Genomic DNA, 18,378 nt, shown 5'->3' with positions numbered 1-18,378 from the left:
TCCAGTTGTGGCATGAGCCAATTTTCCAGCATGTCCAGATACACGTGTTCTGTAAGGTTTTTTTCGCAGAAGAAAAAGTGGCCGTAAACTTTAAACCGTGAGATTGCACAAAACACGTTAACTTTTGGTGAATTGCGAATTTGCTGCACGAACGCGTGAGGATTCTCTTCCGCCCAGATTCGCACATTGTGTCTGTTCACTTCACCATTAAGAAAAAATGTTGCTTCATCACTGAAAACAAGTTTCGCACTGAACGCATCCTCTTCCATGACCTGTTTGCCGAAAATTCAAAGCGTTTGACTTTGTCATCGGGTGTCAGGGCTTGTAGCAATTGTAAACGGTAAGGCTTCTGCTTTAGCCTTTTCCGTAAGATTTTCCAAACCGTCGGCTGTGGTACGTTTAGCATGCACGCGTTCAACCGTTTCTTCGCTCAATGCAGGCCGACCCGTTGATTTCCCCTTACAGAGGCATCCAGAAGCTTTAAACTGCGCATACCATCGCCGAATGGAGTTAGCAGTTGGTGGATCTTTGTTGAACTTCGTCCTGAAGTGTCGTTGCACTGTTATGACTGACTGATGTGAGTGCATTTCAAGCACGACATACGCTTTCTCGGCTCCTGTCGCCATTTTGTCTCACTGCGCTCTCGAGCGCTCTGGCGGCAGAAACCTGAAGTGCGGCTTCAGCCGAACAAAACTTTATGAGTTTTTCTACGTATCTGTAGTGTGTCATGACCATATGTCAATGAATGGAGCTACAGTGAATTTGTGAAAACGCTTCAATCATTTGTAATAGCCCTGTATTCAACGAAATTGTTTTGTGAAATGTGCAGAATCGTGAATTTAGAGCACCATAGAAAATCACGGAGTTCGACATGAATGCCAGCAGAAGGCCAAGAAATTTCTTACGCAGTCTTTGTTGATGTGAGCAAATAATTGCGTTATTTGTAACGTGAGATAGAAGTAAGTAAACGACATCTGTGGGTAAGTGAGTTGAGTGCTGTTCGATTTCGAGAATATGATGAGGGACCATAAACCACCAACAAGCTACAAAAGAAGCTGCTTTTCATTTTGAGAGGCGGGTATCATTTCAAGAAAACGATTAACTATAGTGTCCTTTACATAGCGGAAGCAGTACGCTGGATGATCCTAGCACAGGTTCAAATAATATCCGCCTGAGTAACTGATATACAGAAACCCTTCCACTTATAGCTGTAAACTAGAGTGACCTCTTCAGTTAAATTCGAATGGGACGGAAATCAGAAGGTTTGTTGTACAAGGACAAACAAATGGTTTCAACTTCAGAAAAAACTGAATGATTTATTCAAGAAAAATAGCTTCACGAACTGAACAAATCAAAGATGCGTCGGTTCACCTCTAGCCTTTATGCAAGCAGTTATTCGGCGTGGCATTGACTGACGTTATTGGATGTCCTCCGCAGCGATATCGTGCCAAATTCTGTCCAAATGGAACGTTACATCGACAATATCCCATGATGGCTACAGGGCTCAGCCCCTATTGCTCCATACGTTCTCAATTGGAGGAAGATCCGGCCACCTTGCTAACCAAGGTAGGGCTTTATCTTGCTGAAATGTAAGCTCAAGGTGAGTTGCCACGAAGGGCAACAAAGAGTGGCGTCCAATATTGTTGACGTACTGGAGGGTAATACTGATGCAGCCCTGGAGAATGGCATATTGTATCACAGCCGTCCACAAAACGAGCACGAAGAGTCTCTACATTTGGTACCGGGGTTGCGTAGACAAGAGCTTTCAAATGCCCCTATAAATGAAAGTCAAGAGGGTTGAGGTCAGGAGAGCGTGGAGGCCATGGAATTGGTCCGTCTCTGCCAATCCATCGGTCACCGAATCTGTTGTTGAAAAGCGTACGAACACTTCGACTGGAATGTGCAGGAGCTCCATCGTGCATGAACCACATGTTGTGTCGTACTTGTAAATGCACATGGTCTAGCAGCACAGGTAGAGTATCCCGTATGAAATCATGATAACGTGCTCCATTGAGCGTAGGTGGAAGAACATGGGGCCCAATCAAGACATCACCAACAATGCCTGCCCAAACGTTCACAGAAAATCTGTGTTGATGACATGATTGCACAATTGCGTGCGGATTCTCGTCAGCCCACACATGTTGATTGTGAAAATTTACAATGTGATCACGTTGGAATGAAGCCTAATCCGTAAAGAGAACATTTGCACTGAAATGAGGATTAACACATTGTTGGATGAACCATTCGCAGAAGTGTACCCGTGGAGGCCAATCAGCTGCTGATAGTGCCTGAACACGCTGTACATGGTACGGAAGCAACTGGTTCTGCCGTAGCACTCTCCATACAGTGACGTGGTCAATGTTACCTTGTACATCAGGAAATTCTCTGACGCTGACATTAGGGTTATCGTCAACTGCACGAAGAATTGCCTCGTCCATTGCAGGTGTCCTCGTCGTTCTAGGTCTTCCCCAGTCGCGAGTCATAGGCTGGAATGTTCCGTGCTCCCTAAGACGCCGATCAATTGCTTCGAACGTCTTCCTGTCAGGACACCTTCGTTCTGGAAATCTGTCTCGATACAAACGTACCGCGCCACGGCTATTGCCACGTGCTAATCCATACATCAAATGGGCATCTACCAACTCCGCATGTGTAAACATTGCACTGGCTGCAAAATCACGTTCGTGATGAACACTAACCTGTTGATGCTACGTACTGATGTGCTTGATGCTAGTACTGTAGAGCAATGAGTCGCATGTCAACACAAGCACCGAAGTCAACATTACCTTCCTTCAATTGGGCCAACTGGCGGTGAATCGAGGAAGTACAGTACATACTGACGAAACTAAAATGAGGTCTAATATGGAAATTAAGCGTTTCCGGACCGGACACATGTCCACATAACATCTTTTCTTTATCTGTGTGTGAGGAATGTTTCCTGAAAGTTTGGCCGTACCTTTTTGTAACACCCTGTATTATTAATTTGGAATGAATGGAAGGTGTCAAGTGAATTTTTATCTGTTTTTTTGAATAGGTATATTTTTCGCCTATTTTTCGAGGACATGATTACAATATTCAATCTCGCTACGACAACTCTGTGTTCACTAATCCCTGAATCGGTTTTGATGCTCGTTATTAACTCAGGATTATTTGTTGCTAAGAAGTCAAGTGTGTTTTCACAACCGTTTAGTATTTGCGTAGGCTCATGAACTAACTGCACGAAATAATTTTCAGAGAACGCGTTTAGCACAATTTCGGATGATATTTTATACGATTTCTAAAACAGAGCTATTTGAGCAGAGTACTCTGGAAGGAACCTAGAATGCAACTGATCAGTTTCAATAAGAAGATTAGTGAATTGGAGGAGCAGATGCAGGAGCTGAGCGGGAGAATGGGTAATGGGAGGGAGACAAGACTGCGCGTCCTTACTGCGGCCTCTCGCTGGTACGCGGCTGGAGCGAGCCGCGCTGGAACGGCTGGAGAAGTGCGGCGCGGCGCCCAGCGCGGATCGATTAACGAGCAGCTGTAATTGTGCGTAATTAGACGTGGCCCGGGGCGGCGCTGAGTGGAGGAGGCAGCTCCCTGAGGACGACGGCGCCGGCCGGATAATGTGGCCCGCGGTGACACTCCAGCACAGAGGGGCAGCCGGTTGGTACACACCAGTCCGCGGCGCTGATTCAGTCTTTGCTGCAGTTCAGAAGGTGGCCCAGGTCTCGTATCAGAGCCACAGGTTATTGAAGGTTGCAAGTTACCGGATCCATTTGTTCCAATCCATGTGCCTGAATACCGTGATAAGGAGATTCATAGCTGCGTGGACTATTACGGTTCAAATGGCTCGCGACTTAACTTCTGAGGTCATCAGTCCCCTAGAACTTAGAACTACTTAAACCTATCTAGACATCACACACATCCATGCCCGAGACAGGATTCGAACCTGCGACCGTAGCGGTCGCTCGGCTCCAGACTGTAGCGCCCAGAACCGCACGGCCACTCCGGCCGGCGGACTATTATGCAGACAGACGATGGATACAAAATGAAGATGGGCGCAAGGAGTTGATATTTATCAGTGCCCATAATCCAAGACGACTAATGTTAGTGTGTGCCCCGTTATAATTTTCTGTTCTCTATAAAAAAAAGTATTTATATAGTGAAAAGAGAGTTATTAACCGTATGCAGGAAACTCATAGGTATATGAAATGTCAGTCATTAATTGATTGTAAGGCTTTACTGTCCGCAGCTCTTGGTCTCGCGGTAGCGTTCTCGCTTGCAGAGCACGGGGTCCCGGGTTCGATTCCCGGCGGGGTCAGGGGTTTTTCCTGCCTCGAGATGACTGGGTGTTGTTGTTGTCGTCTTCATCATCATCGTGCATCGCCATTACGGTCGGAGGAAGGCAATGGCAAACCACCTCCGCTAGGACCTTGCCTAGTAAGGCGGCGCAGGTCTCCGGCGTCGCTCCCCTACCCTATGTAAAGGAGTATGGGACTCATCATCATTATCAAGGCATTACTATGTACTGGTGAGTGAGAATGAATTCTCTGGTTTGTCAGCCATCAGATACTTGTCAGAGAGTGTAAAGGCATAGAAATTGCCACACAATTAATGAAAATGGTAGTGATTGTGCTGTACTTAAAATATGAAAATGGAATGAACAGTTGTGACACTGAATATATTTATTATAGCGCAGTGCAGTGAAAAATATTTAAAATTTGTGTTCACTGAAAATAACATTAATTGAATGTAAAGATAAAAAGATTGAATGTAGAGATAAAAATTTAAAGATTAAAATTTTTTTTTAAAATCACTTATGAAATTTGTTGTTAATAATCCAACCCAATTCAAAAGTAATAGCAGTGTGCATAGCTATAACACCAGGAGAAAGGATGAGCTTCACTATGCAGGGTTACATCTGACTTTGGCACAGAAAGAGGTAAATATGCTGCCACAAAAGTCTTTGGTCACCTACCAAACAGCATCAAAAGCCTGACAGATAGCCAACTAACATTTAAAAATAAATTAAAAGAATTTATAGATGACAACTCCTTCTACTCGTTTTTAGATATAAATTAAGGGGAAAAAATACTTAAACATTAATGTCATGCAATATTTTGTGTAACGTAATATCTTGTACAAACATTTTTTATTAACCTGACACGTTCCACATCATTGCAAAGTGTCGTATTCATGATCTATGGAACATGTATTAATCTAATCTAATCTAATCTAATCTGACAAGCGTTACTCGCAGAAGAATAAAAGGACTGCTGAAAGTCGCACTTGGGGAAGATCAATTAGCGATCCGGACGAACTTAGGAACTCGTGGGGTTTTTCAGTCGTATGGAATAGGAGGCAAACTTTTGCAAGCAATTAAAGATCTTTTCCTACGCTTTCCAACTTCTACTTGGAAAATATGACTGACCAATGCTCATTAGATGACAAAGGAGTAGAACTTGGAGGAAGAAGAATAGGGTGTTTGAGGTTTGCTGATGACATGGTCCTTCTAGCCAAAGGGGAAAAAGAATTACACGATTTGGTGGACACCATTGCAACTGTAAGTAGGCTGTTTAGGTTTTTTATTGGTAACGCCACCTCTGTATGAAAATCACTGGCTGTGCTGTGTGCAGTCTGTGGCTGCTTTGCATTGTTGTAATACTGCCATTGTAGTGTTGGGCAGCGGCAGCTGGATGTGAACAGCGCGTAGCGTTGCGCAGTTGGAGGTGAGCCGCCAGCAGTGGTGGATGTGGGGAGAGAGATGGCGGAGTTTTGAAATTTCTCATGAACTGCTATATTTATATATGATGATATCAAGGTAAATACATTGTTTGTTCTCTATTAATATCTTTCATTTGCTAACTATCCCTATCAGTAGTTAGTGCCTTCCATAGTTTGAATCTTTTATTTAGCTGGCAGTAGTGGCGCTCGCTGTATTGCAGTAGCTTGAGCAGCGAAGATTTTTGTGAGGTAAGTGATTTGTGAAAGGTATAGTTTAATGTTAGTCAGGGCCATTCTTTTGTAGGGAATTTTGAAAGTCAGATTGCGTTGCGTTAACAAAATATTGTGTGTCAGTTTAAGCACAGTCGTATGTATAATTGTTCAAAGGGGACGTTTCATATGTCGACCCTTAGCCGAGGATACCTCACTGGAATCTTCTGATTTTTCTTGTAGTTTGTGTAATTAGTGTAGATTTTGTTTATTGCTAGCGCGTAACTGTAGAGAGAATCTCCTTTGTAGTTGCAGTCTTTCATTGTTGTATAGTAAAACAGTTGTGGCATGCATGTAGATTTGCACCAAGTATTTCGCAGCTGCGCTTGCAATTAACTAGATATTATTTTCAGTGCTATGTTAATGTGTTCTCTTATTTTGCTCTTCAAATTGTGCTTTTCTGTGTTATTGTGTGAAATACTGTAACAATAATGGCGTGTGAAAAACGTAATACTAGGCTCCAAAGTAAACTGAGAAATGACAGTGAAAATGAAAGCAGTGTGTTAGCGCCACCGAGTAATGAATTAACTGATGTTCAAAGTAGTAATTTGGTAATTGTGCATAGGAAAATGGAGCGGGCTGCAAACAATGGCGTGGACAGTGAAACAATTAGTGAAGAGGGAAGCATTATCGATCGATCGGTCGGCAACAGCTCGCCTCAGGAATCCGAAATGATAGGACACAATTTTGCAAACACTGTAGATTCAGGTTTTGCGTCCTCACCATTTTCTCAAATGAGTCAAGACACGTTTTCCGCTTGTCAAAATGTGAATGTTGCCGGTGCAAATTCACTGCCGAAAAGCACTGAGGAACATGTTTCAGACACCAGTGCATTGTTATTACAGTTAATGCAACAAATGGGACAAAGGCTACAAAAGTTAGACACAACGCTTGAACAAAATCAGAAACAAACACAGCAACAGTTACACACAATGGAACAAAATCAGAGACAAACACAGCAGAATCTTAAAAAGTTAGACACAATGGAACAGAATCTTCAAAAGTTAGACTCATTGGAGCAAACTCTTGAACAAACACGTGAGGACTTAACTACTGAGTTACATAACATTGAATCGAAATGTCAAAAAGTCTGTAATGACGTAAAAACACAAATTTGTGAGCATTTTCAACCTATTTTTTCGCGGCATGAAAATGTATTACAGAATCACGAAGCAGCCATAAAAGAACTGCAAACCATTGTTCATGAAAATCACGACACCTTGCAAGCTAAAATTGACTCAGTTGCATCTACCGATTCGGTTACGCAACTTGCAAAAACTCAGGAAAACTTAAAGGACACAGTAGATACTCTGAAACTTGGTTCAGAAAAACACACTGAGGAAATGTGTTCACTATCGGAGAAAGTAGCCGAACTTTCGGATCAGGTCACTAACTTATCAACAAAGGTAGATGATGATCTGAATGACACAAGACCTGTAGCCTTCACTGACACAGAAGAGTATGAACAAATTAGAAAATTCAAACAGAATCAAAATCAAATCAATACACAGTACAAAAGAGAAATCCGAGAAGTACAAGATCAGCTGACACAGGTAATACAAGAATTACGTATTTCAGAGGATACCCCAATACGGGAAGAGGGACACAGAAATACGCAAAAGCCACAAAATAATAACACAGGGCATTTCGGTAATTATGAAAGAAATTGGCAAGGTACACCGAATTTTGAGATGGAACCGCCGACACGACGTAACTATGACCGAGATGCTACTCGCCGACACGACGATTTTGACTAAAGTTGTTCATTACTACACGTAAATTCAAAACGTTTAAGAATTCTGCCAACGACATTCATCCACAAGCGTGGCTCCATCAATTCTCTCATTGTTTCCCTCCCAACTGGTCATTGGAGCACAGGTTAGAATTTATGTGTGGCTACTTAGAGAATGAACCAGGTGTAAGAATGCGATCGGTCATTCACGATTGCCACAGTGAAGGAGAATTTTACCATGCCTTCCTCTCAGCGTATTGGTCTCAAGCCACACAAGACCGCGTAAAACATGGTATCATAATGATGAAACACTTCGAACAATCTGAATTTTCCAGTCTTGTGAAATATTTTGAAGACATGTTGCACAAGAATCAGTATCTTTCAAACCCATACAGCCCCTCAGAACTCATCCGCATTTGCTTAATCAAATTACCTGAACATTTACGACATATTATTTTAGCAGGACGTTGCAAAGACGACATTGAAGCTTTTCAGGGACTGTTACAAGAACTGGAAAGTGACACTGACAATCGCGGAACGCAGGAGCACAACAATTACAAATCACATCCGTCACAATTCCGTGACGACAGAAACAGTAACTGGACACGTCAAGGCTATTCTTACAACGCAAATCGTGACCAAAACAGACACCACCCATATGACAACCACTGGCAGAGTAATAATAGTTACAGAGAAAGATCGCATTTCCGTAGTAATGAATATGACAGAGATAACCACAGAAACAGACAATATGGGAACCAAAACAATTATTACCAGGGGAGACAGAATAACTTCAGACGCAACAGTTCAGCGCGGAGTTACGATTCAGGGAGAAATTCTCCACCACGTGACCGACTAGGAAGAAACTACAGATTCTACCGAAATGACGACAGACGATATGATCGTAACGACAGACCTGAATTGCATCAGAACTGGCGAGATTTAAACAGAGCAGAGCACTCTCGTCACGATGAATTTGTAGAAGTTAGGTCTCCAAATCCCAATAACGGCGCGCGCCAACAAAGAGGTAGCAGACAATGACTCGCACCGCAGGCACCCGCGTGCGTCGGCTGGCTCAGGGAAAAATAACATAGACGCTAACCTTGAGAAAAACTCCAGTATTCTTTACCGACGTATACCGCCTGACAATTGCATTCAAGTTCAAACTCTGAGTACTAGGAAGAGTAAAGGTTTACACCACATTTCTCATGTAAAACCATTTATTGACAGATAATCTGCCTTTTAACTTTGTCTTTGCCATAAAACTTTTCACTTCACATTTCTAGTATGCTTTGTCAGATTTAGAATCTGTTAACATGTAACAATGTTTGAAGTGAAATATCCAGTCAAGAACCAAGAGAACTTATTTAAACAGAAATTACGAATGCATTGTTATAATGAACAGACGACACAGTGTTGTTAATTGTACATTCTTGCTTGTTAGTTGCACGATTACGTAACGACTATCAGGCTTACATACTTAGTACACATACTGGTACTGCTAATGAGATTTTAATGCAACTTTTGGTTTACATGAAAATACATTCTGGGTTTAAAGTACTTTCTGTGAGATACCAGAGGACACAGTGGTTAGTTTATGTGACAGCTACACGATTTTATCACGACGCTACTAATGAGTGACAATTTACAATGTTGATTTTGCGGTGTTTCTGTTTTATATCTGCACAGTTTTCTGAATTCTTCTGCAAAGTAAAATATGTTTTAGTAGTAACTTTTGTGGTATAGCAACAATGAGACAGCCTTTTTCGTGGCATAACAATACGTTACTGTACAGTACTTTCTTCATCACGCCAATAAGCATAATAACTACGATATCTATACGCAAAGCATTTCATTTTTGTTTATCATGAGGTAAGTACATTGACTTCTGCAGAACTTAGCTTTCGGAGGAAAATAACTACGACACTTCCACAGAGATTATGTTGCAACAAGACGCACATTTAGCGCTACAGGACACGCATTTGAGTGATTAATTTTGTACTTTAAAAATTTATTTTTTAAGATATTTGAAGTACAATGATACAAAGGTTTTCAGTGATACATTTCATTTCATTGCTGTAACCTGTAACACCTGAGGGTATAATTACATTAATCCTCAGGGGGGTACACACTTACTTTGTGTACCATGTGTGTGGCAACCACAAGGAACCCTAGCTAATATGGTATTTGCTTACACAACTTTACACATCGGTACCATATTTCTCTAACACACAAATTACACAGCTATCTGATCATGTAACTGAGAGATAAACTTTTTTTATTACATCAGTGACATATGTTTACGCAATTACAGAGTTGGATTACTTCACACTTACGAAATTGTATTTTGTCTGTACTGTATGATCTGTTCATATTTTTTTTGGAACCATTGTGATACTATGAGAGCTTTGAATGATGTATTTGGTATGGATTCATGATTTTTAAAGTACTTTTGAGGCAGATGACACTTCTGACATGAGCAGAGAATTTTGTAATTCTTGGAGGAAGCTACGACGATTTTGAGATTTGACTGAGGTGTTATGATGTTATTTTTTTATGACGACGATGTGTATTATGCTGCTGAGGTATGTTTATGATTAATAAGCTGATGCTATATGAGGAATCTGATTATGCTATGTAGCTATTATGATGAAATATTGAAGACGTGTTGATGAATATGAATATGTATATGTGTAATAAGGTAAGGAATAAGGAGTAGGGGTTAGGGACTCTGATTTATGAAAAGGTTGTTGGAAACCAAGAATCGTACTTTAAGAGTTATTAAATGTGTGTGTATATGCATGAATGTATTACAATGCAGACGAAAATTTTTTTGGACACTGTTATATCAATAGCATTTTGTTTCTACAGATTTGTAACGCAAATTCTTGACCTGTGAAATATTTCTATGTGAGACTGTCACTGTAGCAGAAACTGCTGTCGTAAATATTTCCGTACGAAAGTTAAGTGACCACCTGCACGTAATGCGTCGCGGGCACCCAGCTGTGTCAGACGCCTGGAGAAAAAGCCATTATTGCGAGCCCTTTTCAGCGGCACAGGTAGAAAAAAAAGGGGACGCCATTAACCTCGCTTCCGACATTCCTTTGTAGAAAGCATCGCAAAAACGACACGGTCGAACTTGAAAACATATGATTTTTGTAATGCGTTGTGGGCACACAGCTGTGTCAAACACCTGGAGAACAAGCCATTAGGGTGTGCCTTTCATCGCTAATGCGACACCCTCGTTACTTGAAAACATATGATTACTCGCACTTTGTGCTAATTACTGAAATGCTTATGAATTGATGGGAAATATTCGTACATCTGCACACCTGATTACGACAAGCGTCTTTCTACGAGAGTTGAGAGAATTTCTACTAACTTATGAAATGTCACATGACTATTGAATGATATTTTTATGCTTTGGTTTGCGTAATTGCTTATTTCACTTGACATCTGTTTTCCAGCTGTGTTGCAGCATTGGTTTCATAAAATAAAATTAAATGCATTTGCTAATGTGAACACTTTCTGTCAACAGATTTATTAAATAATTATTTTCTGATCCACATTCTTCGAAAAAGGAGCTCTTGGAATGGAGAGAACAATAAGAAGGGACTAATACCAGTAACTGCATCTATAATTTTCTTTTCAAGTACTTGGTAATTTCTTTTGTAGAACAAATTGTGATGCATCACTCTAATGTTAAGATGTCACATAGGTATTAGACATGACCATTTTAGTGTAATATTTTTTCTGCTTGCGCTATGTCATGTTTAGGTATAAGTTGCTGCTGTTTGCCAGGCATAGTGTTATTGAATTTGACTTTTGCTCATTTATGCTGCTAGCTTTGCCAATTTGCATTTTTTTGCATTGCTGTTTGTGATAATTTGTTATGTGATGCTGCATTGCCTCGTCCCTTAGTTTAGCATCTGAGCTCAGTAGATTTAAGTTAGCTTAAGAGGGGGTAGCCTCTAAGAGAATGAGTTGCGATGAATTGGAAGAGAAAACAGGTTTAGGTAGGATTTTCTTGGAAATAAATGTTGAGGTAAGAAATGTGTGAACATATAAATACAGAAAGCATGCTTAGTTAGAATTTTTTTTGGTGGAAACAAAGGATGAAGTAAGAGGAAAGATATATGAAGTTTTGGGTTGGACTGCAGTACCAAATGTTACACTGAAAACGAACCCTGTCTTTTCCTATTGGTGTTATCCCACTATGTGTTTGTGTACCCTTGAGTATTTGTTTTCTTCCTGTCTCTGTGTAGTTTCATAGAATTTTTTCTTCTTTTAATATTAAGCTACATTCACTATGATGAGGAATACTGTTATCCTCAAATATAATTGGCATTAATAATATGTTATTTACCTTATAAATATGCTTACACATTATTTATTCTGTTTAATGCTCATGTGTGAAGTTGATGTTTCAAAAGTTATTGTGATCTTTTATGTATGTACTCATGTCATAATTCCACTGATGTATATGTTTATTTCTATTCTTTTGTAAAGCCTGTGTTACTACAAATGTTATCTGTATTGTTACGTTCTTTAATGATGTATTTTGTACCTTTGTAATTGTATTTTCATGTTGTAAATTTATAATTGTACAGACACCAGTTCTTCCAATTAAGTTACATTTCACTGCACACGTTTCTGTTGGTCATAGTATATGGACAATATGTGAGAAGTAGGGACTGTTAGTGTTTGCACGTGTGTTAATAATTCAGCAAGGGACTGGATAACAGCATTGCTCGTTCTAAGAACAATTCCAAAAACGTTGTGAGTGCACAAGTGGTGGTTTATGGACTTGCTATATTCTCCGCAAGACTCTTCGATGGTGAATGTGCACCTGCACAATCGCAACAGATGGCTGCTGGACATTATCTCTACAAGGACTACAGTGGGTCTGCATCTATGATGACCCGCCAATACCATTATTTCTACAAGGACTGCAGTGGGTCTGCACCTCTGGTGGCCCACCAATACCACAATCTCTACCAGGACTCCAGTGGGTCTGCTCTGTGATGACTTACCTACCAATATTCATCAAAACTTCGACTGACTCTGCAGTGGGTTTGCTCCATGGTGGCCCATTACCTGTCAGCATGTCGAGAGTCAGCACTGTCTTTCTGTTGGAAGGACAACGCTACTTCTTCAAGACTGCATGGAAATCCACTACTTCTGTGTGCAATTTCTTTTACTAATGAGACTTTGTGAAAAAAAAACTGTAATTACTATTATGATGAATGATTAGGACTATCTTTATGGACTGTGAGAAAATTTTAGGTTTTGACCAACATAATATCAATAAGTGTGTGCATTTGATTTCTTTGTTATTGTAATTATGAAAAATTTTTCAAATCTGTATTGGCCACTGCCCAATCCCATTTGTAAAATATTTTTGTGGGGAGCATGGGGGCTATGTAAGTAGGCTGTTTAGGTTTTTTATTGGTAACGCCACCTCTGTATGAAAATCACTGGCTGTGCTGTGTGCAGTCTGTGGCTGCTTTGCATTGTTGTAATACTGCCATTGTAGTGTTGGGCAGCGGCAGCTGGATGTGAACAGCGCGTAGCGTTGCGCAGTTGGAGGTGAGCCGCCAGCAGTGGTGGATGTGGGGAGAGAGATGGCGGAGTTTTGAAATTTCTCATGAACTGCTATATTTATATATGATGATATCAAGGTAAATACATTGTTTGTTCTCTATTAATATCTTTCATTTGCTAACTATCCCTATCAGTAGTTAGTGCCTTCCATAGTTTGAATCTTTTATTTAGCTGGCAGTAGTGGCGCTCGCTGTATTGCAGTAGCTTGAGCAGCGAAGATTTTTGTGAGGTAAGTGATTTGTGAAAGGTATAGTTTAATGTTAGTCAGGGCCATTCTTTTGTAGGGAATTTTGAAAGTCAGATTGCGTTGCGCTAACAAAATATTGTGTGTCAATTTAAGCACAGTCGTATATAAATTGTTCAAAGGGGACGTTTCACAACTAACAGAAAAAAATATGGAATGAAAATTAACACAAATAAAACAAAAGTATTGGCACTAGGAGGAAATAAGGAAATAAAAATTATGCCGAATGGAAAAATACTAGAACAGGTGCAAAATTTTAAGTATCTTGGAAGCAGGATAGACATCGACTAGAAGTGCACCACAGAAATTAAAACAAGGATAGCAATGGCAAAAAAAGAGGCGTTTTATAAGAAAAGGACACAGCAGCGGTCTGGACAGAGAACTCAGAAAGAGACTCATAAAATGTCTTGTATGTTCTTCTATATGGCGCTGAAACATGGGCTATGAGGGAAAAAGACAGAGAAAGGCTGGAGGCTGTTGACATCTGGACATGGCGGTGGATGGAAAGAATAAGTTGGATGGACAGAGTAAAAAGTGAAGAGGTACTGAGAAGAGTGGGAGAGGACACTTACCAGATGTAATAAAGAGAAGAAAAAGAAATTGGATTGGGCATATATTAAGAAAGAATGACGGACTGATAAAAACAGTTTTAGAAGGTTATGTAGAAGGGAAAAGGAAGCGGTGAAGGAAGAGATTCCAGATACTGGATGACATGATGGACGGTACAACATACAGCAGCCTTAAGAAGGAAGCAATGGATCGCAGAAAATGTAGAGGCAAAGGGCCTGCTAATATAGCAGATAACTGATGATGATGACATAGATAGTCAGGCGGCAGTTAGAGTTGACTGTAAATTGAGTTCATGGTACAGAGTAGTTTCAGGGGTAAGACAAGGATGCAACCTGTCTCCACTGTTGTTCATATTATTTATGGATCATATGTTGAAAACAATAGACTGGCTGGGTGAGATTAAGAAATGTGAACACAAAATAAGCAGTCTCGCATATGCGGATGATTTAGTTGTGATGGCAGGTTCGATTGAAAGTTTGCAAAGTAATATTTCAGAGCTAGATCAGAAATGTAAGGACTATGGTACGAAGATTAGCATCTCCAAAACGAAAGTAATGCCAGTGGGAAAGAGATCTAAACGCATTGGGTGCCAAATAGGAGGAACAAAGTAAGAACAGGTGGACGGTTTCAAGTACTTAGGATGCATATTCTCACAGGATGGCAACATAGTGAAAGGACTGGAAGCGAGGTGTAGCAAAGCTAATGCAGTGAGCGCTCAGCTACGATCTACTCTCCACTGCAAGAAGGAAGTCAGTACTAAGGCTAAGTTATCTGTGCACCGTTCAGTCTTTCGACCAACTTTGTTGTATTGGAGCGAAAGCTGGGTGGATTCAGGTCACCTTATCAATAAGATTGAGGTTGCGGATATGAAAGTAGCTAGGATGATTGCAAGTACTAGTAGAGGGAAACAATGGCAGGAGGGTCCACAATGAGGAAATCAAAGAAAAACTGGGAATGAACTCTATAGATGTAGCAATCAGGGCGAACAGGCTTAGATAGTGGGGTCATGCTACACTCATGGGAGATGCAAGGTTACCCAAGAGACTCATGGGTTCAGCAGTAGAGGGTAGGAGGAATCGGGGTAGACCAAGGAGAAGGTACCTGGATTCGGTTAAGAATGATTTTGAAGTAATAGGTTTAACATCAGAAGAGGCACCAATGTTAGCACTGAATAGGGGATCATGGAGGAATTTTATAAGGGGGGCTATGCTCCAGACTGAACGCTGAAAGGCATAATCAGTCCTAAATGATGATGATGATGAGTGACAAGGAAGAGATTCGTACTTAACGTCCCATCAACAACGAGGTCATGGTTCGCGCGGATCCCCCCGTCGGAGGTTCGAGTCCTCCCTCGGGGTGTGTGTGTGTGTGTTGTCCTTAGTGTAAATTAGTTTAGGTTAGATTAAGTAGTGTGCTTAGGGACCGATTACCTCAGCAATTTGGTCCCATAGAACTTACCACAAATTTCCAGTTTTTACAACGAGATCATCGTATACGGAGCACAAGTTCGGATTAGGGAAGGATGAAGATGGAAAGCGGCCGTCCGTTTCGAAGGAAACATCCCGGCATTTGCCTTAAGTTATTTAGATAAATTACGGAAAACCTAAATCAGGATGGCCGGACGCGTGTTTGAATAGTCGTCCTCCAGAATGCGAGTCCAGTGTGCTTGACACGTGGCGCCATGCCACCAGTCGCTTCTCTGTATTCAAATAAGAGCTCTGCGATCGACTCTGCATCGCTTGGCCGCGGTTTTCCTCTTTGCTCACTTTTCGGCTGTTTAAGCGCACTTGGCTGTGGGGAGACGGCTGGTTTTCTTCGGTTGGTTGATTGGCGCTCCAGTGTGCGGTTTGGTTGCCGGCGGTCGCTCTTTGCGCATGCTCTGTCTCTTTCTGTCACGTGGGCAGTGGGGCTGCGGACAGAGACTTGGGTGCCGTCGGGAGTGTGTACTGCGTTTAGTGAGAGGGCGGTGGTCTCGTCTGTGTCGCTAAATGGTTTTCTTTTTTACTGACTGGTTTGATGCGGCCTGCCATGAATTCCTTTCCTGTGCTAACCTCTTGCAACCTACGTCCTCAATTATTTGCTTGACGTATTCCAATCTCTGTCTTCCTCTACAGTTTTTGCCCTCTACAGCTCCCTCTAGTACCATGGAAGTCATTCCCTCATGTCTTAGCAGATGTCCTGTCATCCCGTCCCTTCTCCTTATCAGTGTTTTCCACATATTCCTTTCCTCACCGATTCTGCGTAGAACCTCCTCATTCCTTACCTTATCAGTCCACCTAATTTTCAACATTCGTCTATAGCACCACATCTCAAATGCTTCGATTCTCTTCTGTTCCGGTTTTCCCACAGTCCATGTTTCACTGCCATACAATGCTGTACTCTAGACGTACATCCTCAGACATTTCTTCCTCAAATTAAGGCCGGTATCTGATATTAGTAGACTTCTCTTGGCCAGAAATGCCTTTTTTGCCATAGCGAGTCTGCTTTTGATGTCCTCCTTGCTCCGTCCGTCATTGGTTATTTTACTGCCTAGGTAGCAGAATTCTTTAACTTCATTGACTTCGTGACCATCAAACCTGATGTTAAGTTTCTCGCTGTTCTCATTTCTACTACTTCTCATTACCTTCGTCTTTCATCGATTTATTCTCAAACCATACTGTGTACTCATTAGACTGTTCATTCCGTTCAGCAAATCATTTAATTCTTCTTCACTTTCACTCAGGATAGCAATGTCATCAGCGAATCGTATCATTGATATCCTTTCACCTTGTATTTTAATTCCACTCCTGAACCTTTCTTTTATATCCATCATTGCTTCCTCGATGTACAGATTGAAGAGTAGGGGCGAAAGGCTACAGCCTTGTCTTACACCCTTCTTAATACGAGCACTTCGTTCTTGATCGTCCACTCTTATTATTCCCTCTTGGTTGTTGTACATATTGCATATGACCCGTCTCTCCCTATAGCTTTCCCCTACTTTTTTCAGAATCTCGAACAGCTTGCACCATTTTATATTGTCGAACGCTTTTTCGAGGTCGACAAATCCTATGAAAGTGTCTTGAATATTCTTTAGCCTTGCTTCCATTATTAGCCGTAACGTCAGAATTGCCTCTCTCGTCCCTTTACTTTTCCTAAAGCCAAACTAATCGTCACCTAGCGCATTCTCAATTTTCTTTTCCATTCCTCTGTATATTATTCTTGTAAGCAGCTTCGATGCATGAGCTGTTAAGCTGATTGTGCGATAATTCTCGCACTTGTCAGCTCTTGCCGTCTTCGGAATTGTGTGGATGATGCTTTTCCGAAGTTCAGATGGTATATCGCCAGACTCATATATTCTACACACCAACGTGAATAGTCATTTTGTAGCCACTTCCCCCAATGATTTTAGAAATTCTGATGGAATGTTATCTATCCCTTCTGCCTTATTTGACCGTAAGTCCTCCAAAGCTCTTTTAAATTCCGATTCTAATACTGGATCCTCTATCTCTTCTAAATCGACTCCTGTTTCTTCTTCTATCACATCAGACAAATCTTCACCCTCATAGAGGCTTTCAATGTATTCTTTCCACCTATCTGCTCTCTCCTCTGCATTTAACAGTGGAATTCCTGTTGCACTCTTAATGTAACCACCGTTGCTTTTAATGTCACCAAAGGTTGTTTTGACTTTCCTGTATGCTGAGTCTGTCCTTCCGACAATCATATCTTTTTCGATGTCTTCACATTTTTCCTGCAGCCATTTCGTCTTCGCTTCCCTGCACTTCCTATTTATTTCATTCCTCAGCGACTTGTATTTCTGTATTCCTGATTTTCCCGTAACATGTTTGTACTTCCTCCTTTCATCAATCAACTGAAGTATTTCTTTTGTTACCCATGGTTTCTTCGCAGCTACCTTCTTTGTACCTATGTTTTTCTTCCTAACTTCTGTGATGGCCCTTTTTAGAGATGTCCATTCCTCTTCAACTGTACTTCCTACTGCGCTATTCCTTATTGCTGTATCTATAGCGTTAGAGAACTTCAAACGTATCTCGTCATTCCTTAGTACTTCCGTATCCCACTTCTTTGCGTATTGATTATTCCTGACTAATGTCTTGAACTTCAGCCTACTATTCATCACTACTATATTGTGATCTGAGTCTAAATCTGCTCCTGGGTACGCCTTACAATCCAGTATCTGATTTCGGAATCTCTGTCTTACCATGATGTAATCTAATTGAAATCTTCCCGTATCTCCCGACCTTTTCCAAGTATACCT

This window comes from Schistocerca americana, chromosome 1, assembly GCF_021461395.2.
Source record: "Schistocerca americana isolate TAMUIC-IGC-003095 chromosome 1, iqSchAmer2.1, whole genome shotgun sequence".
Taxonomy (NCBI): domain Eukaryota; kingdom Metazoa; phylum Arthropoda; class Insecta; order Orthoptera; family Acrididae; genus Schistocerca; species Schistocerca americana.
This window is presented reverse-complemented; position numbering follows the sequence as displayed.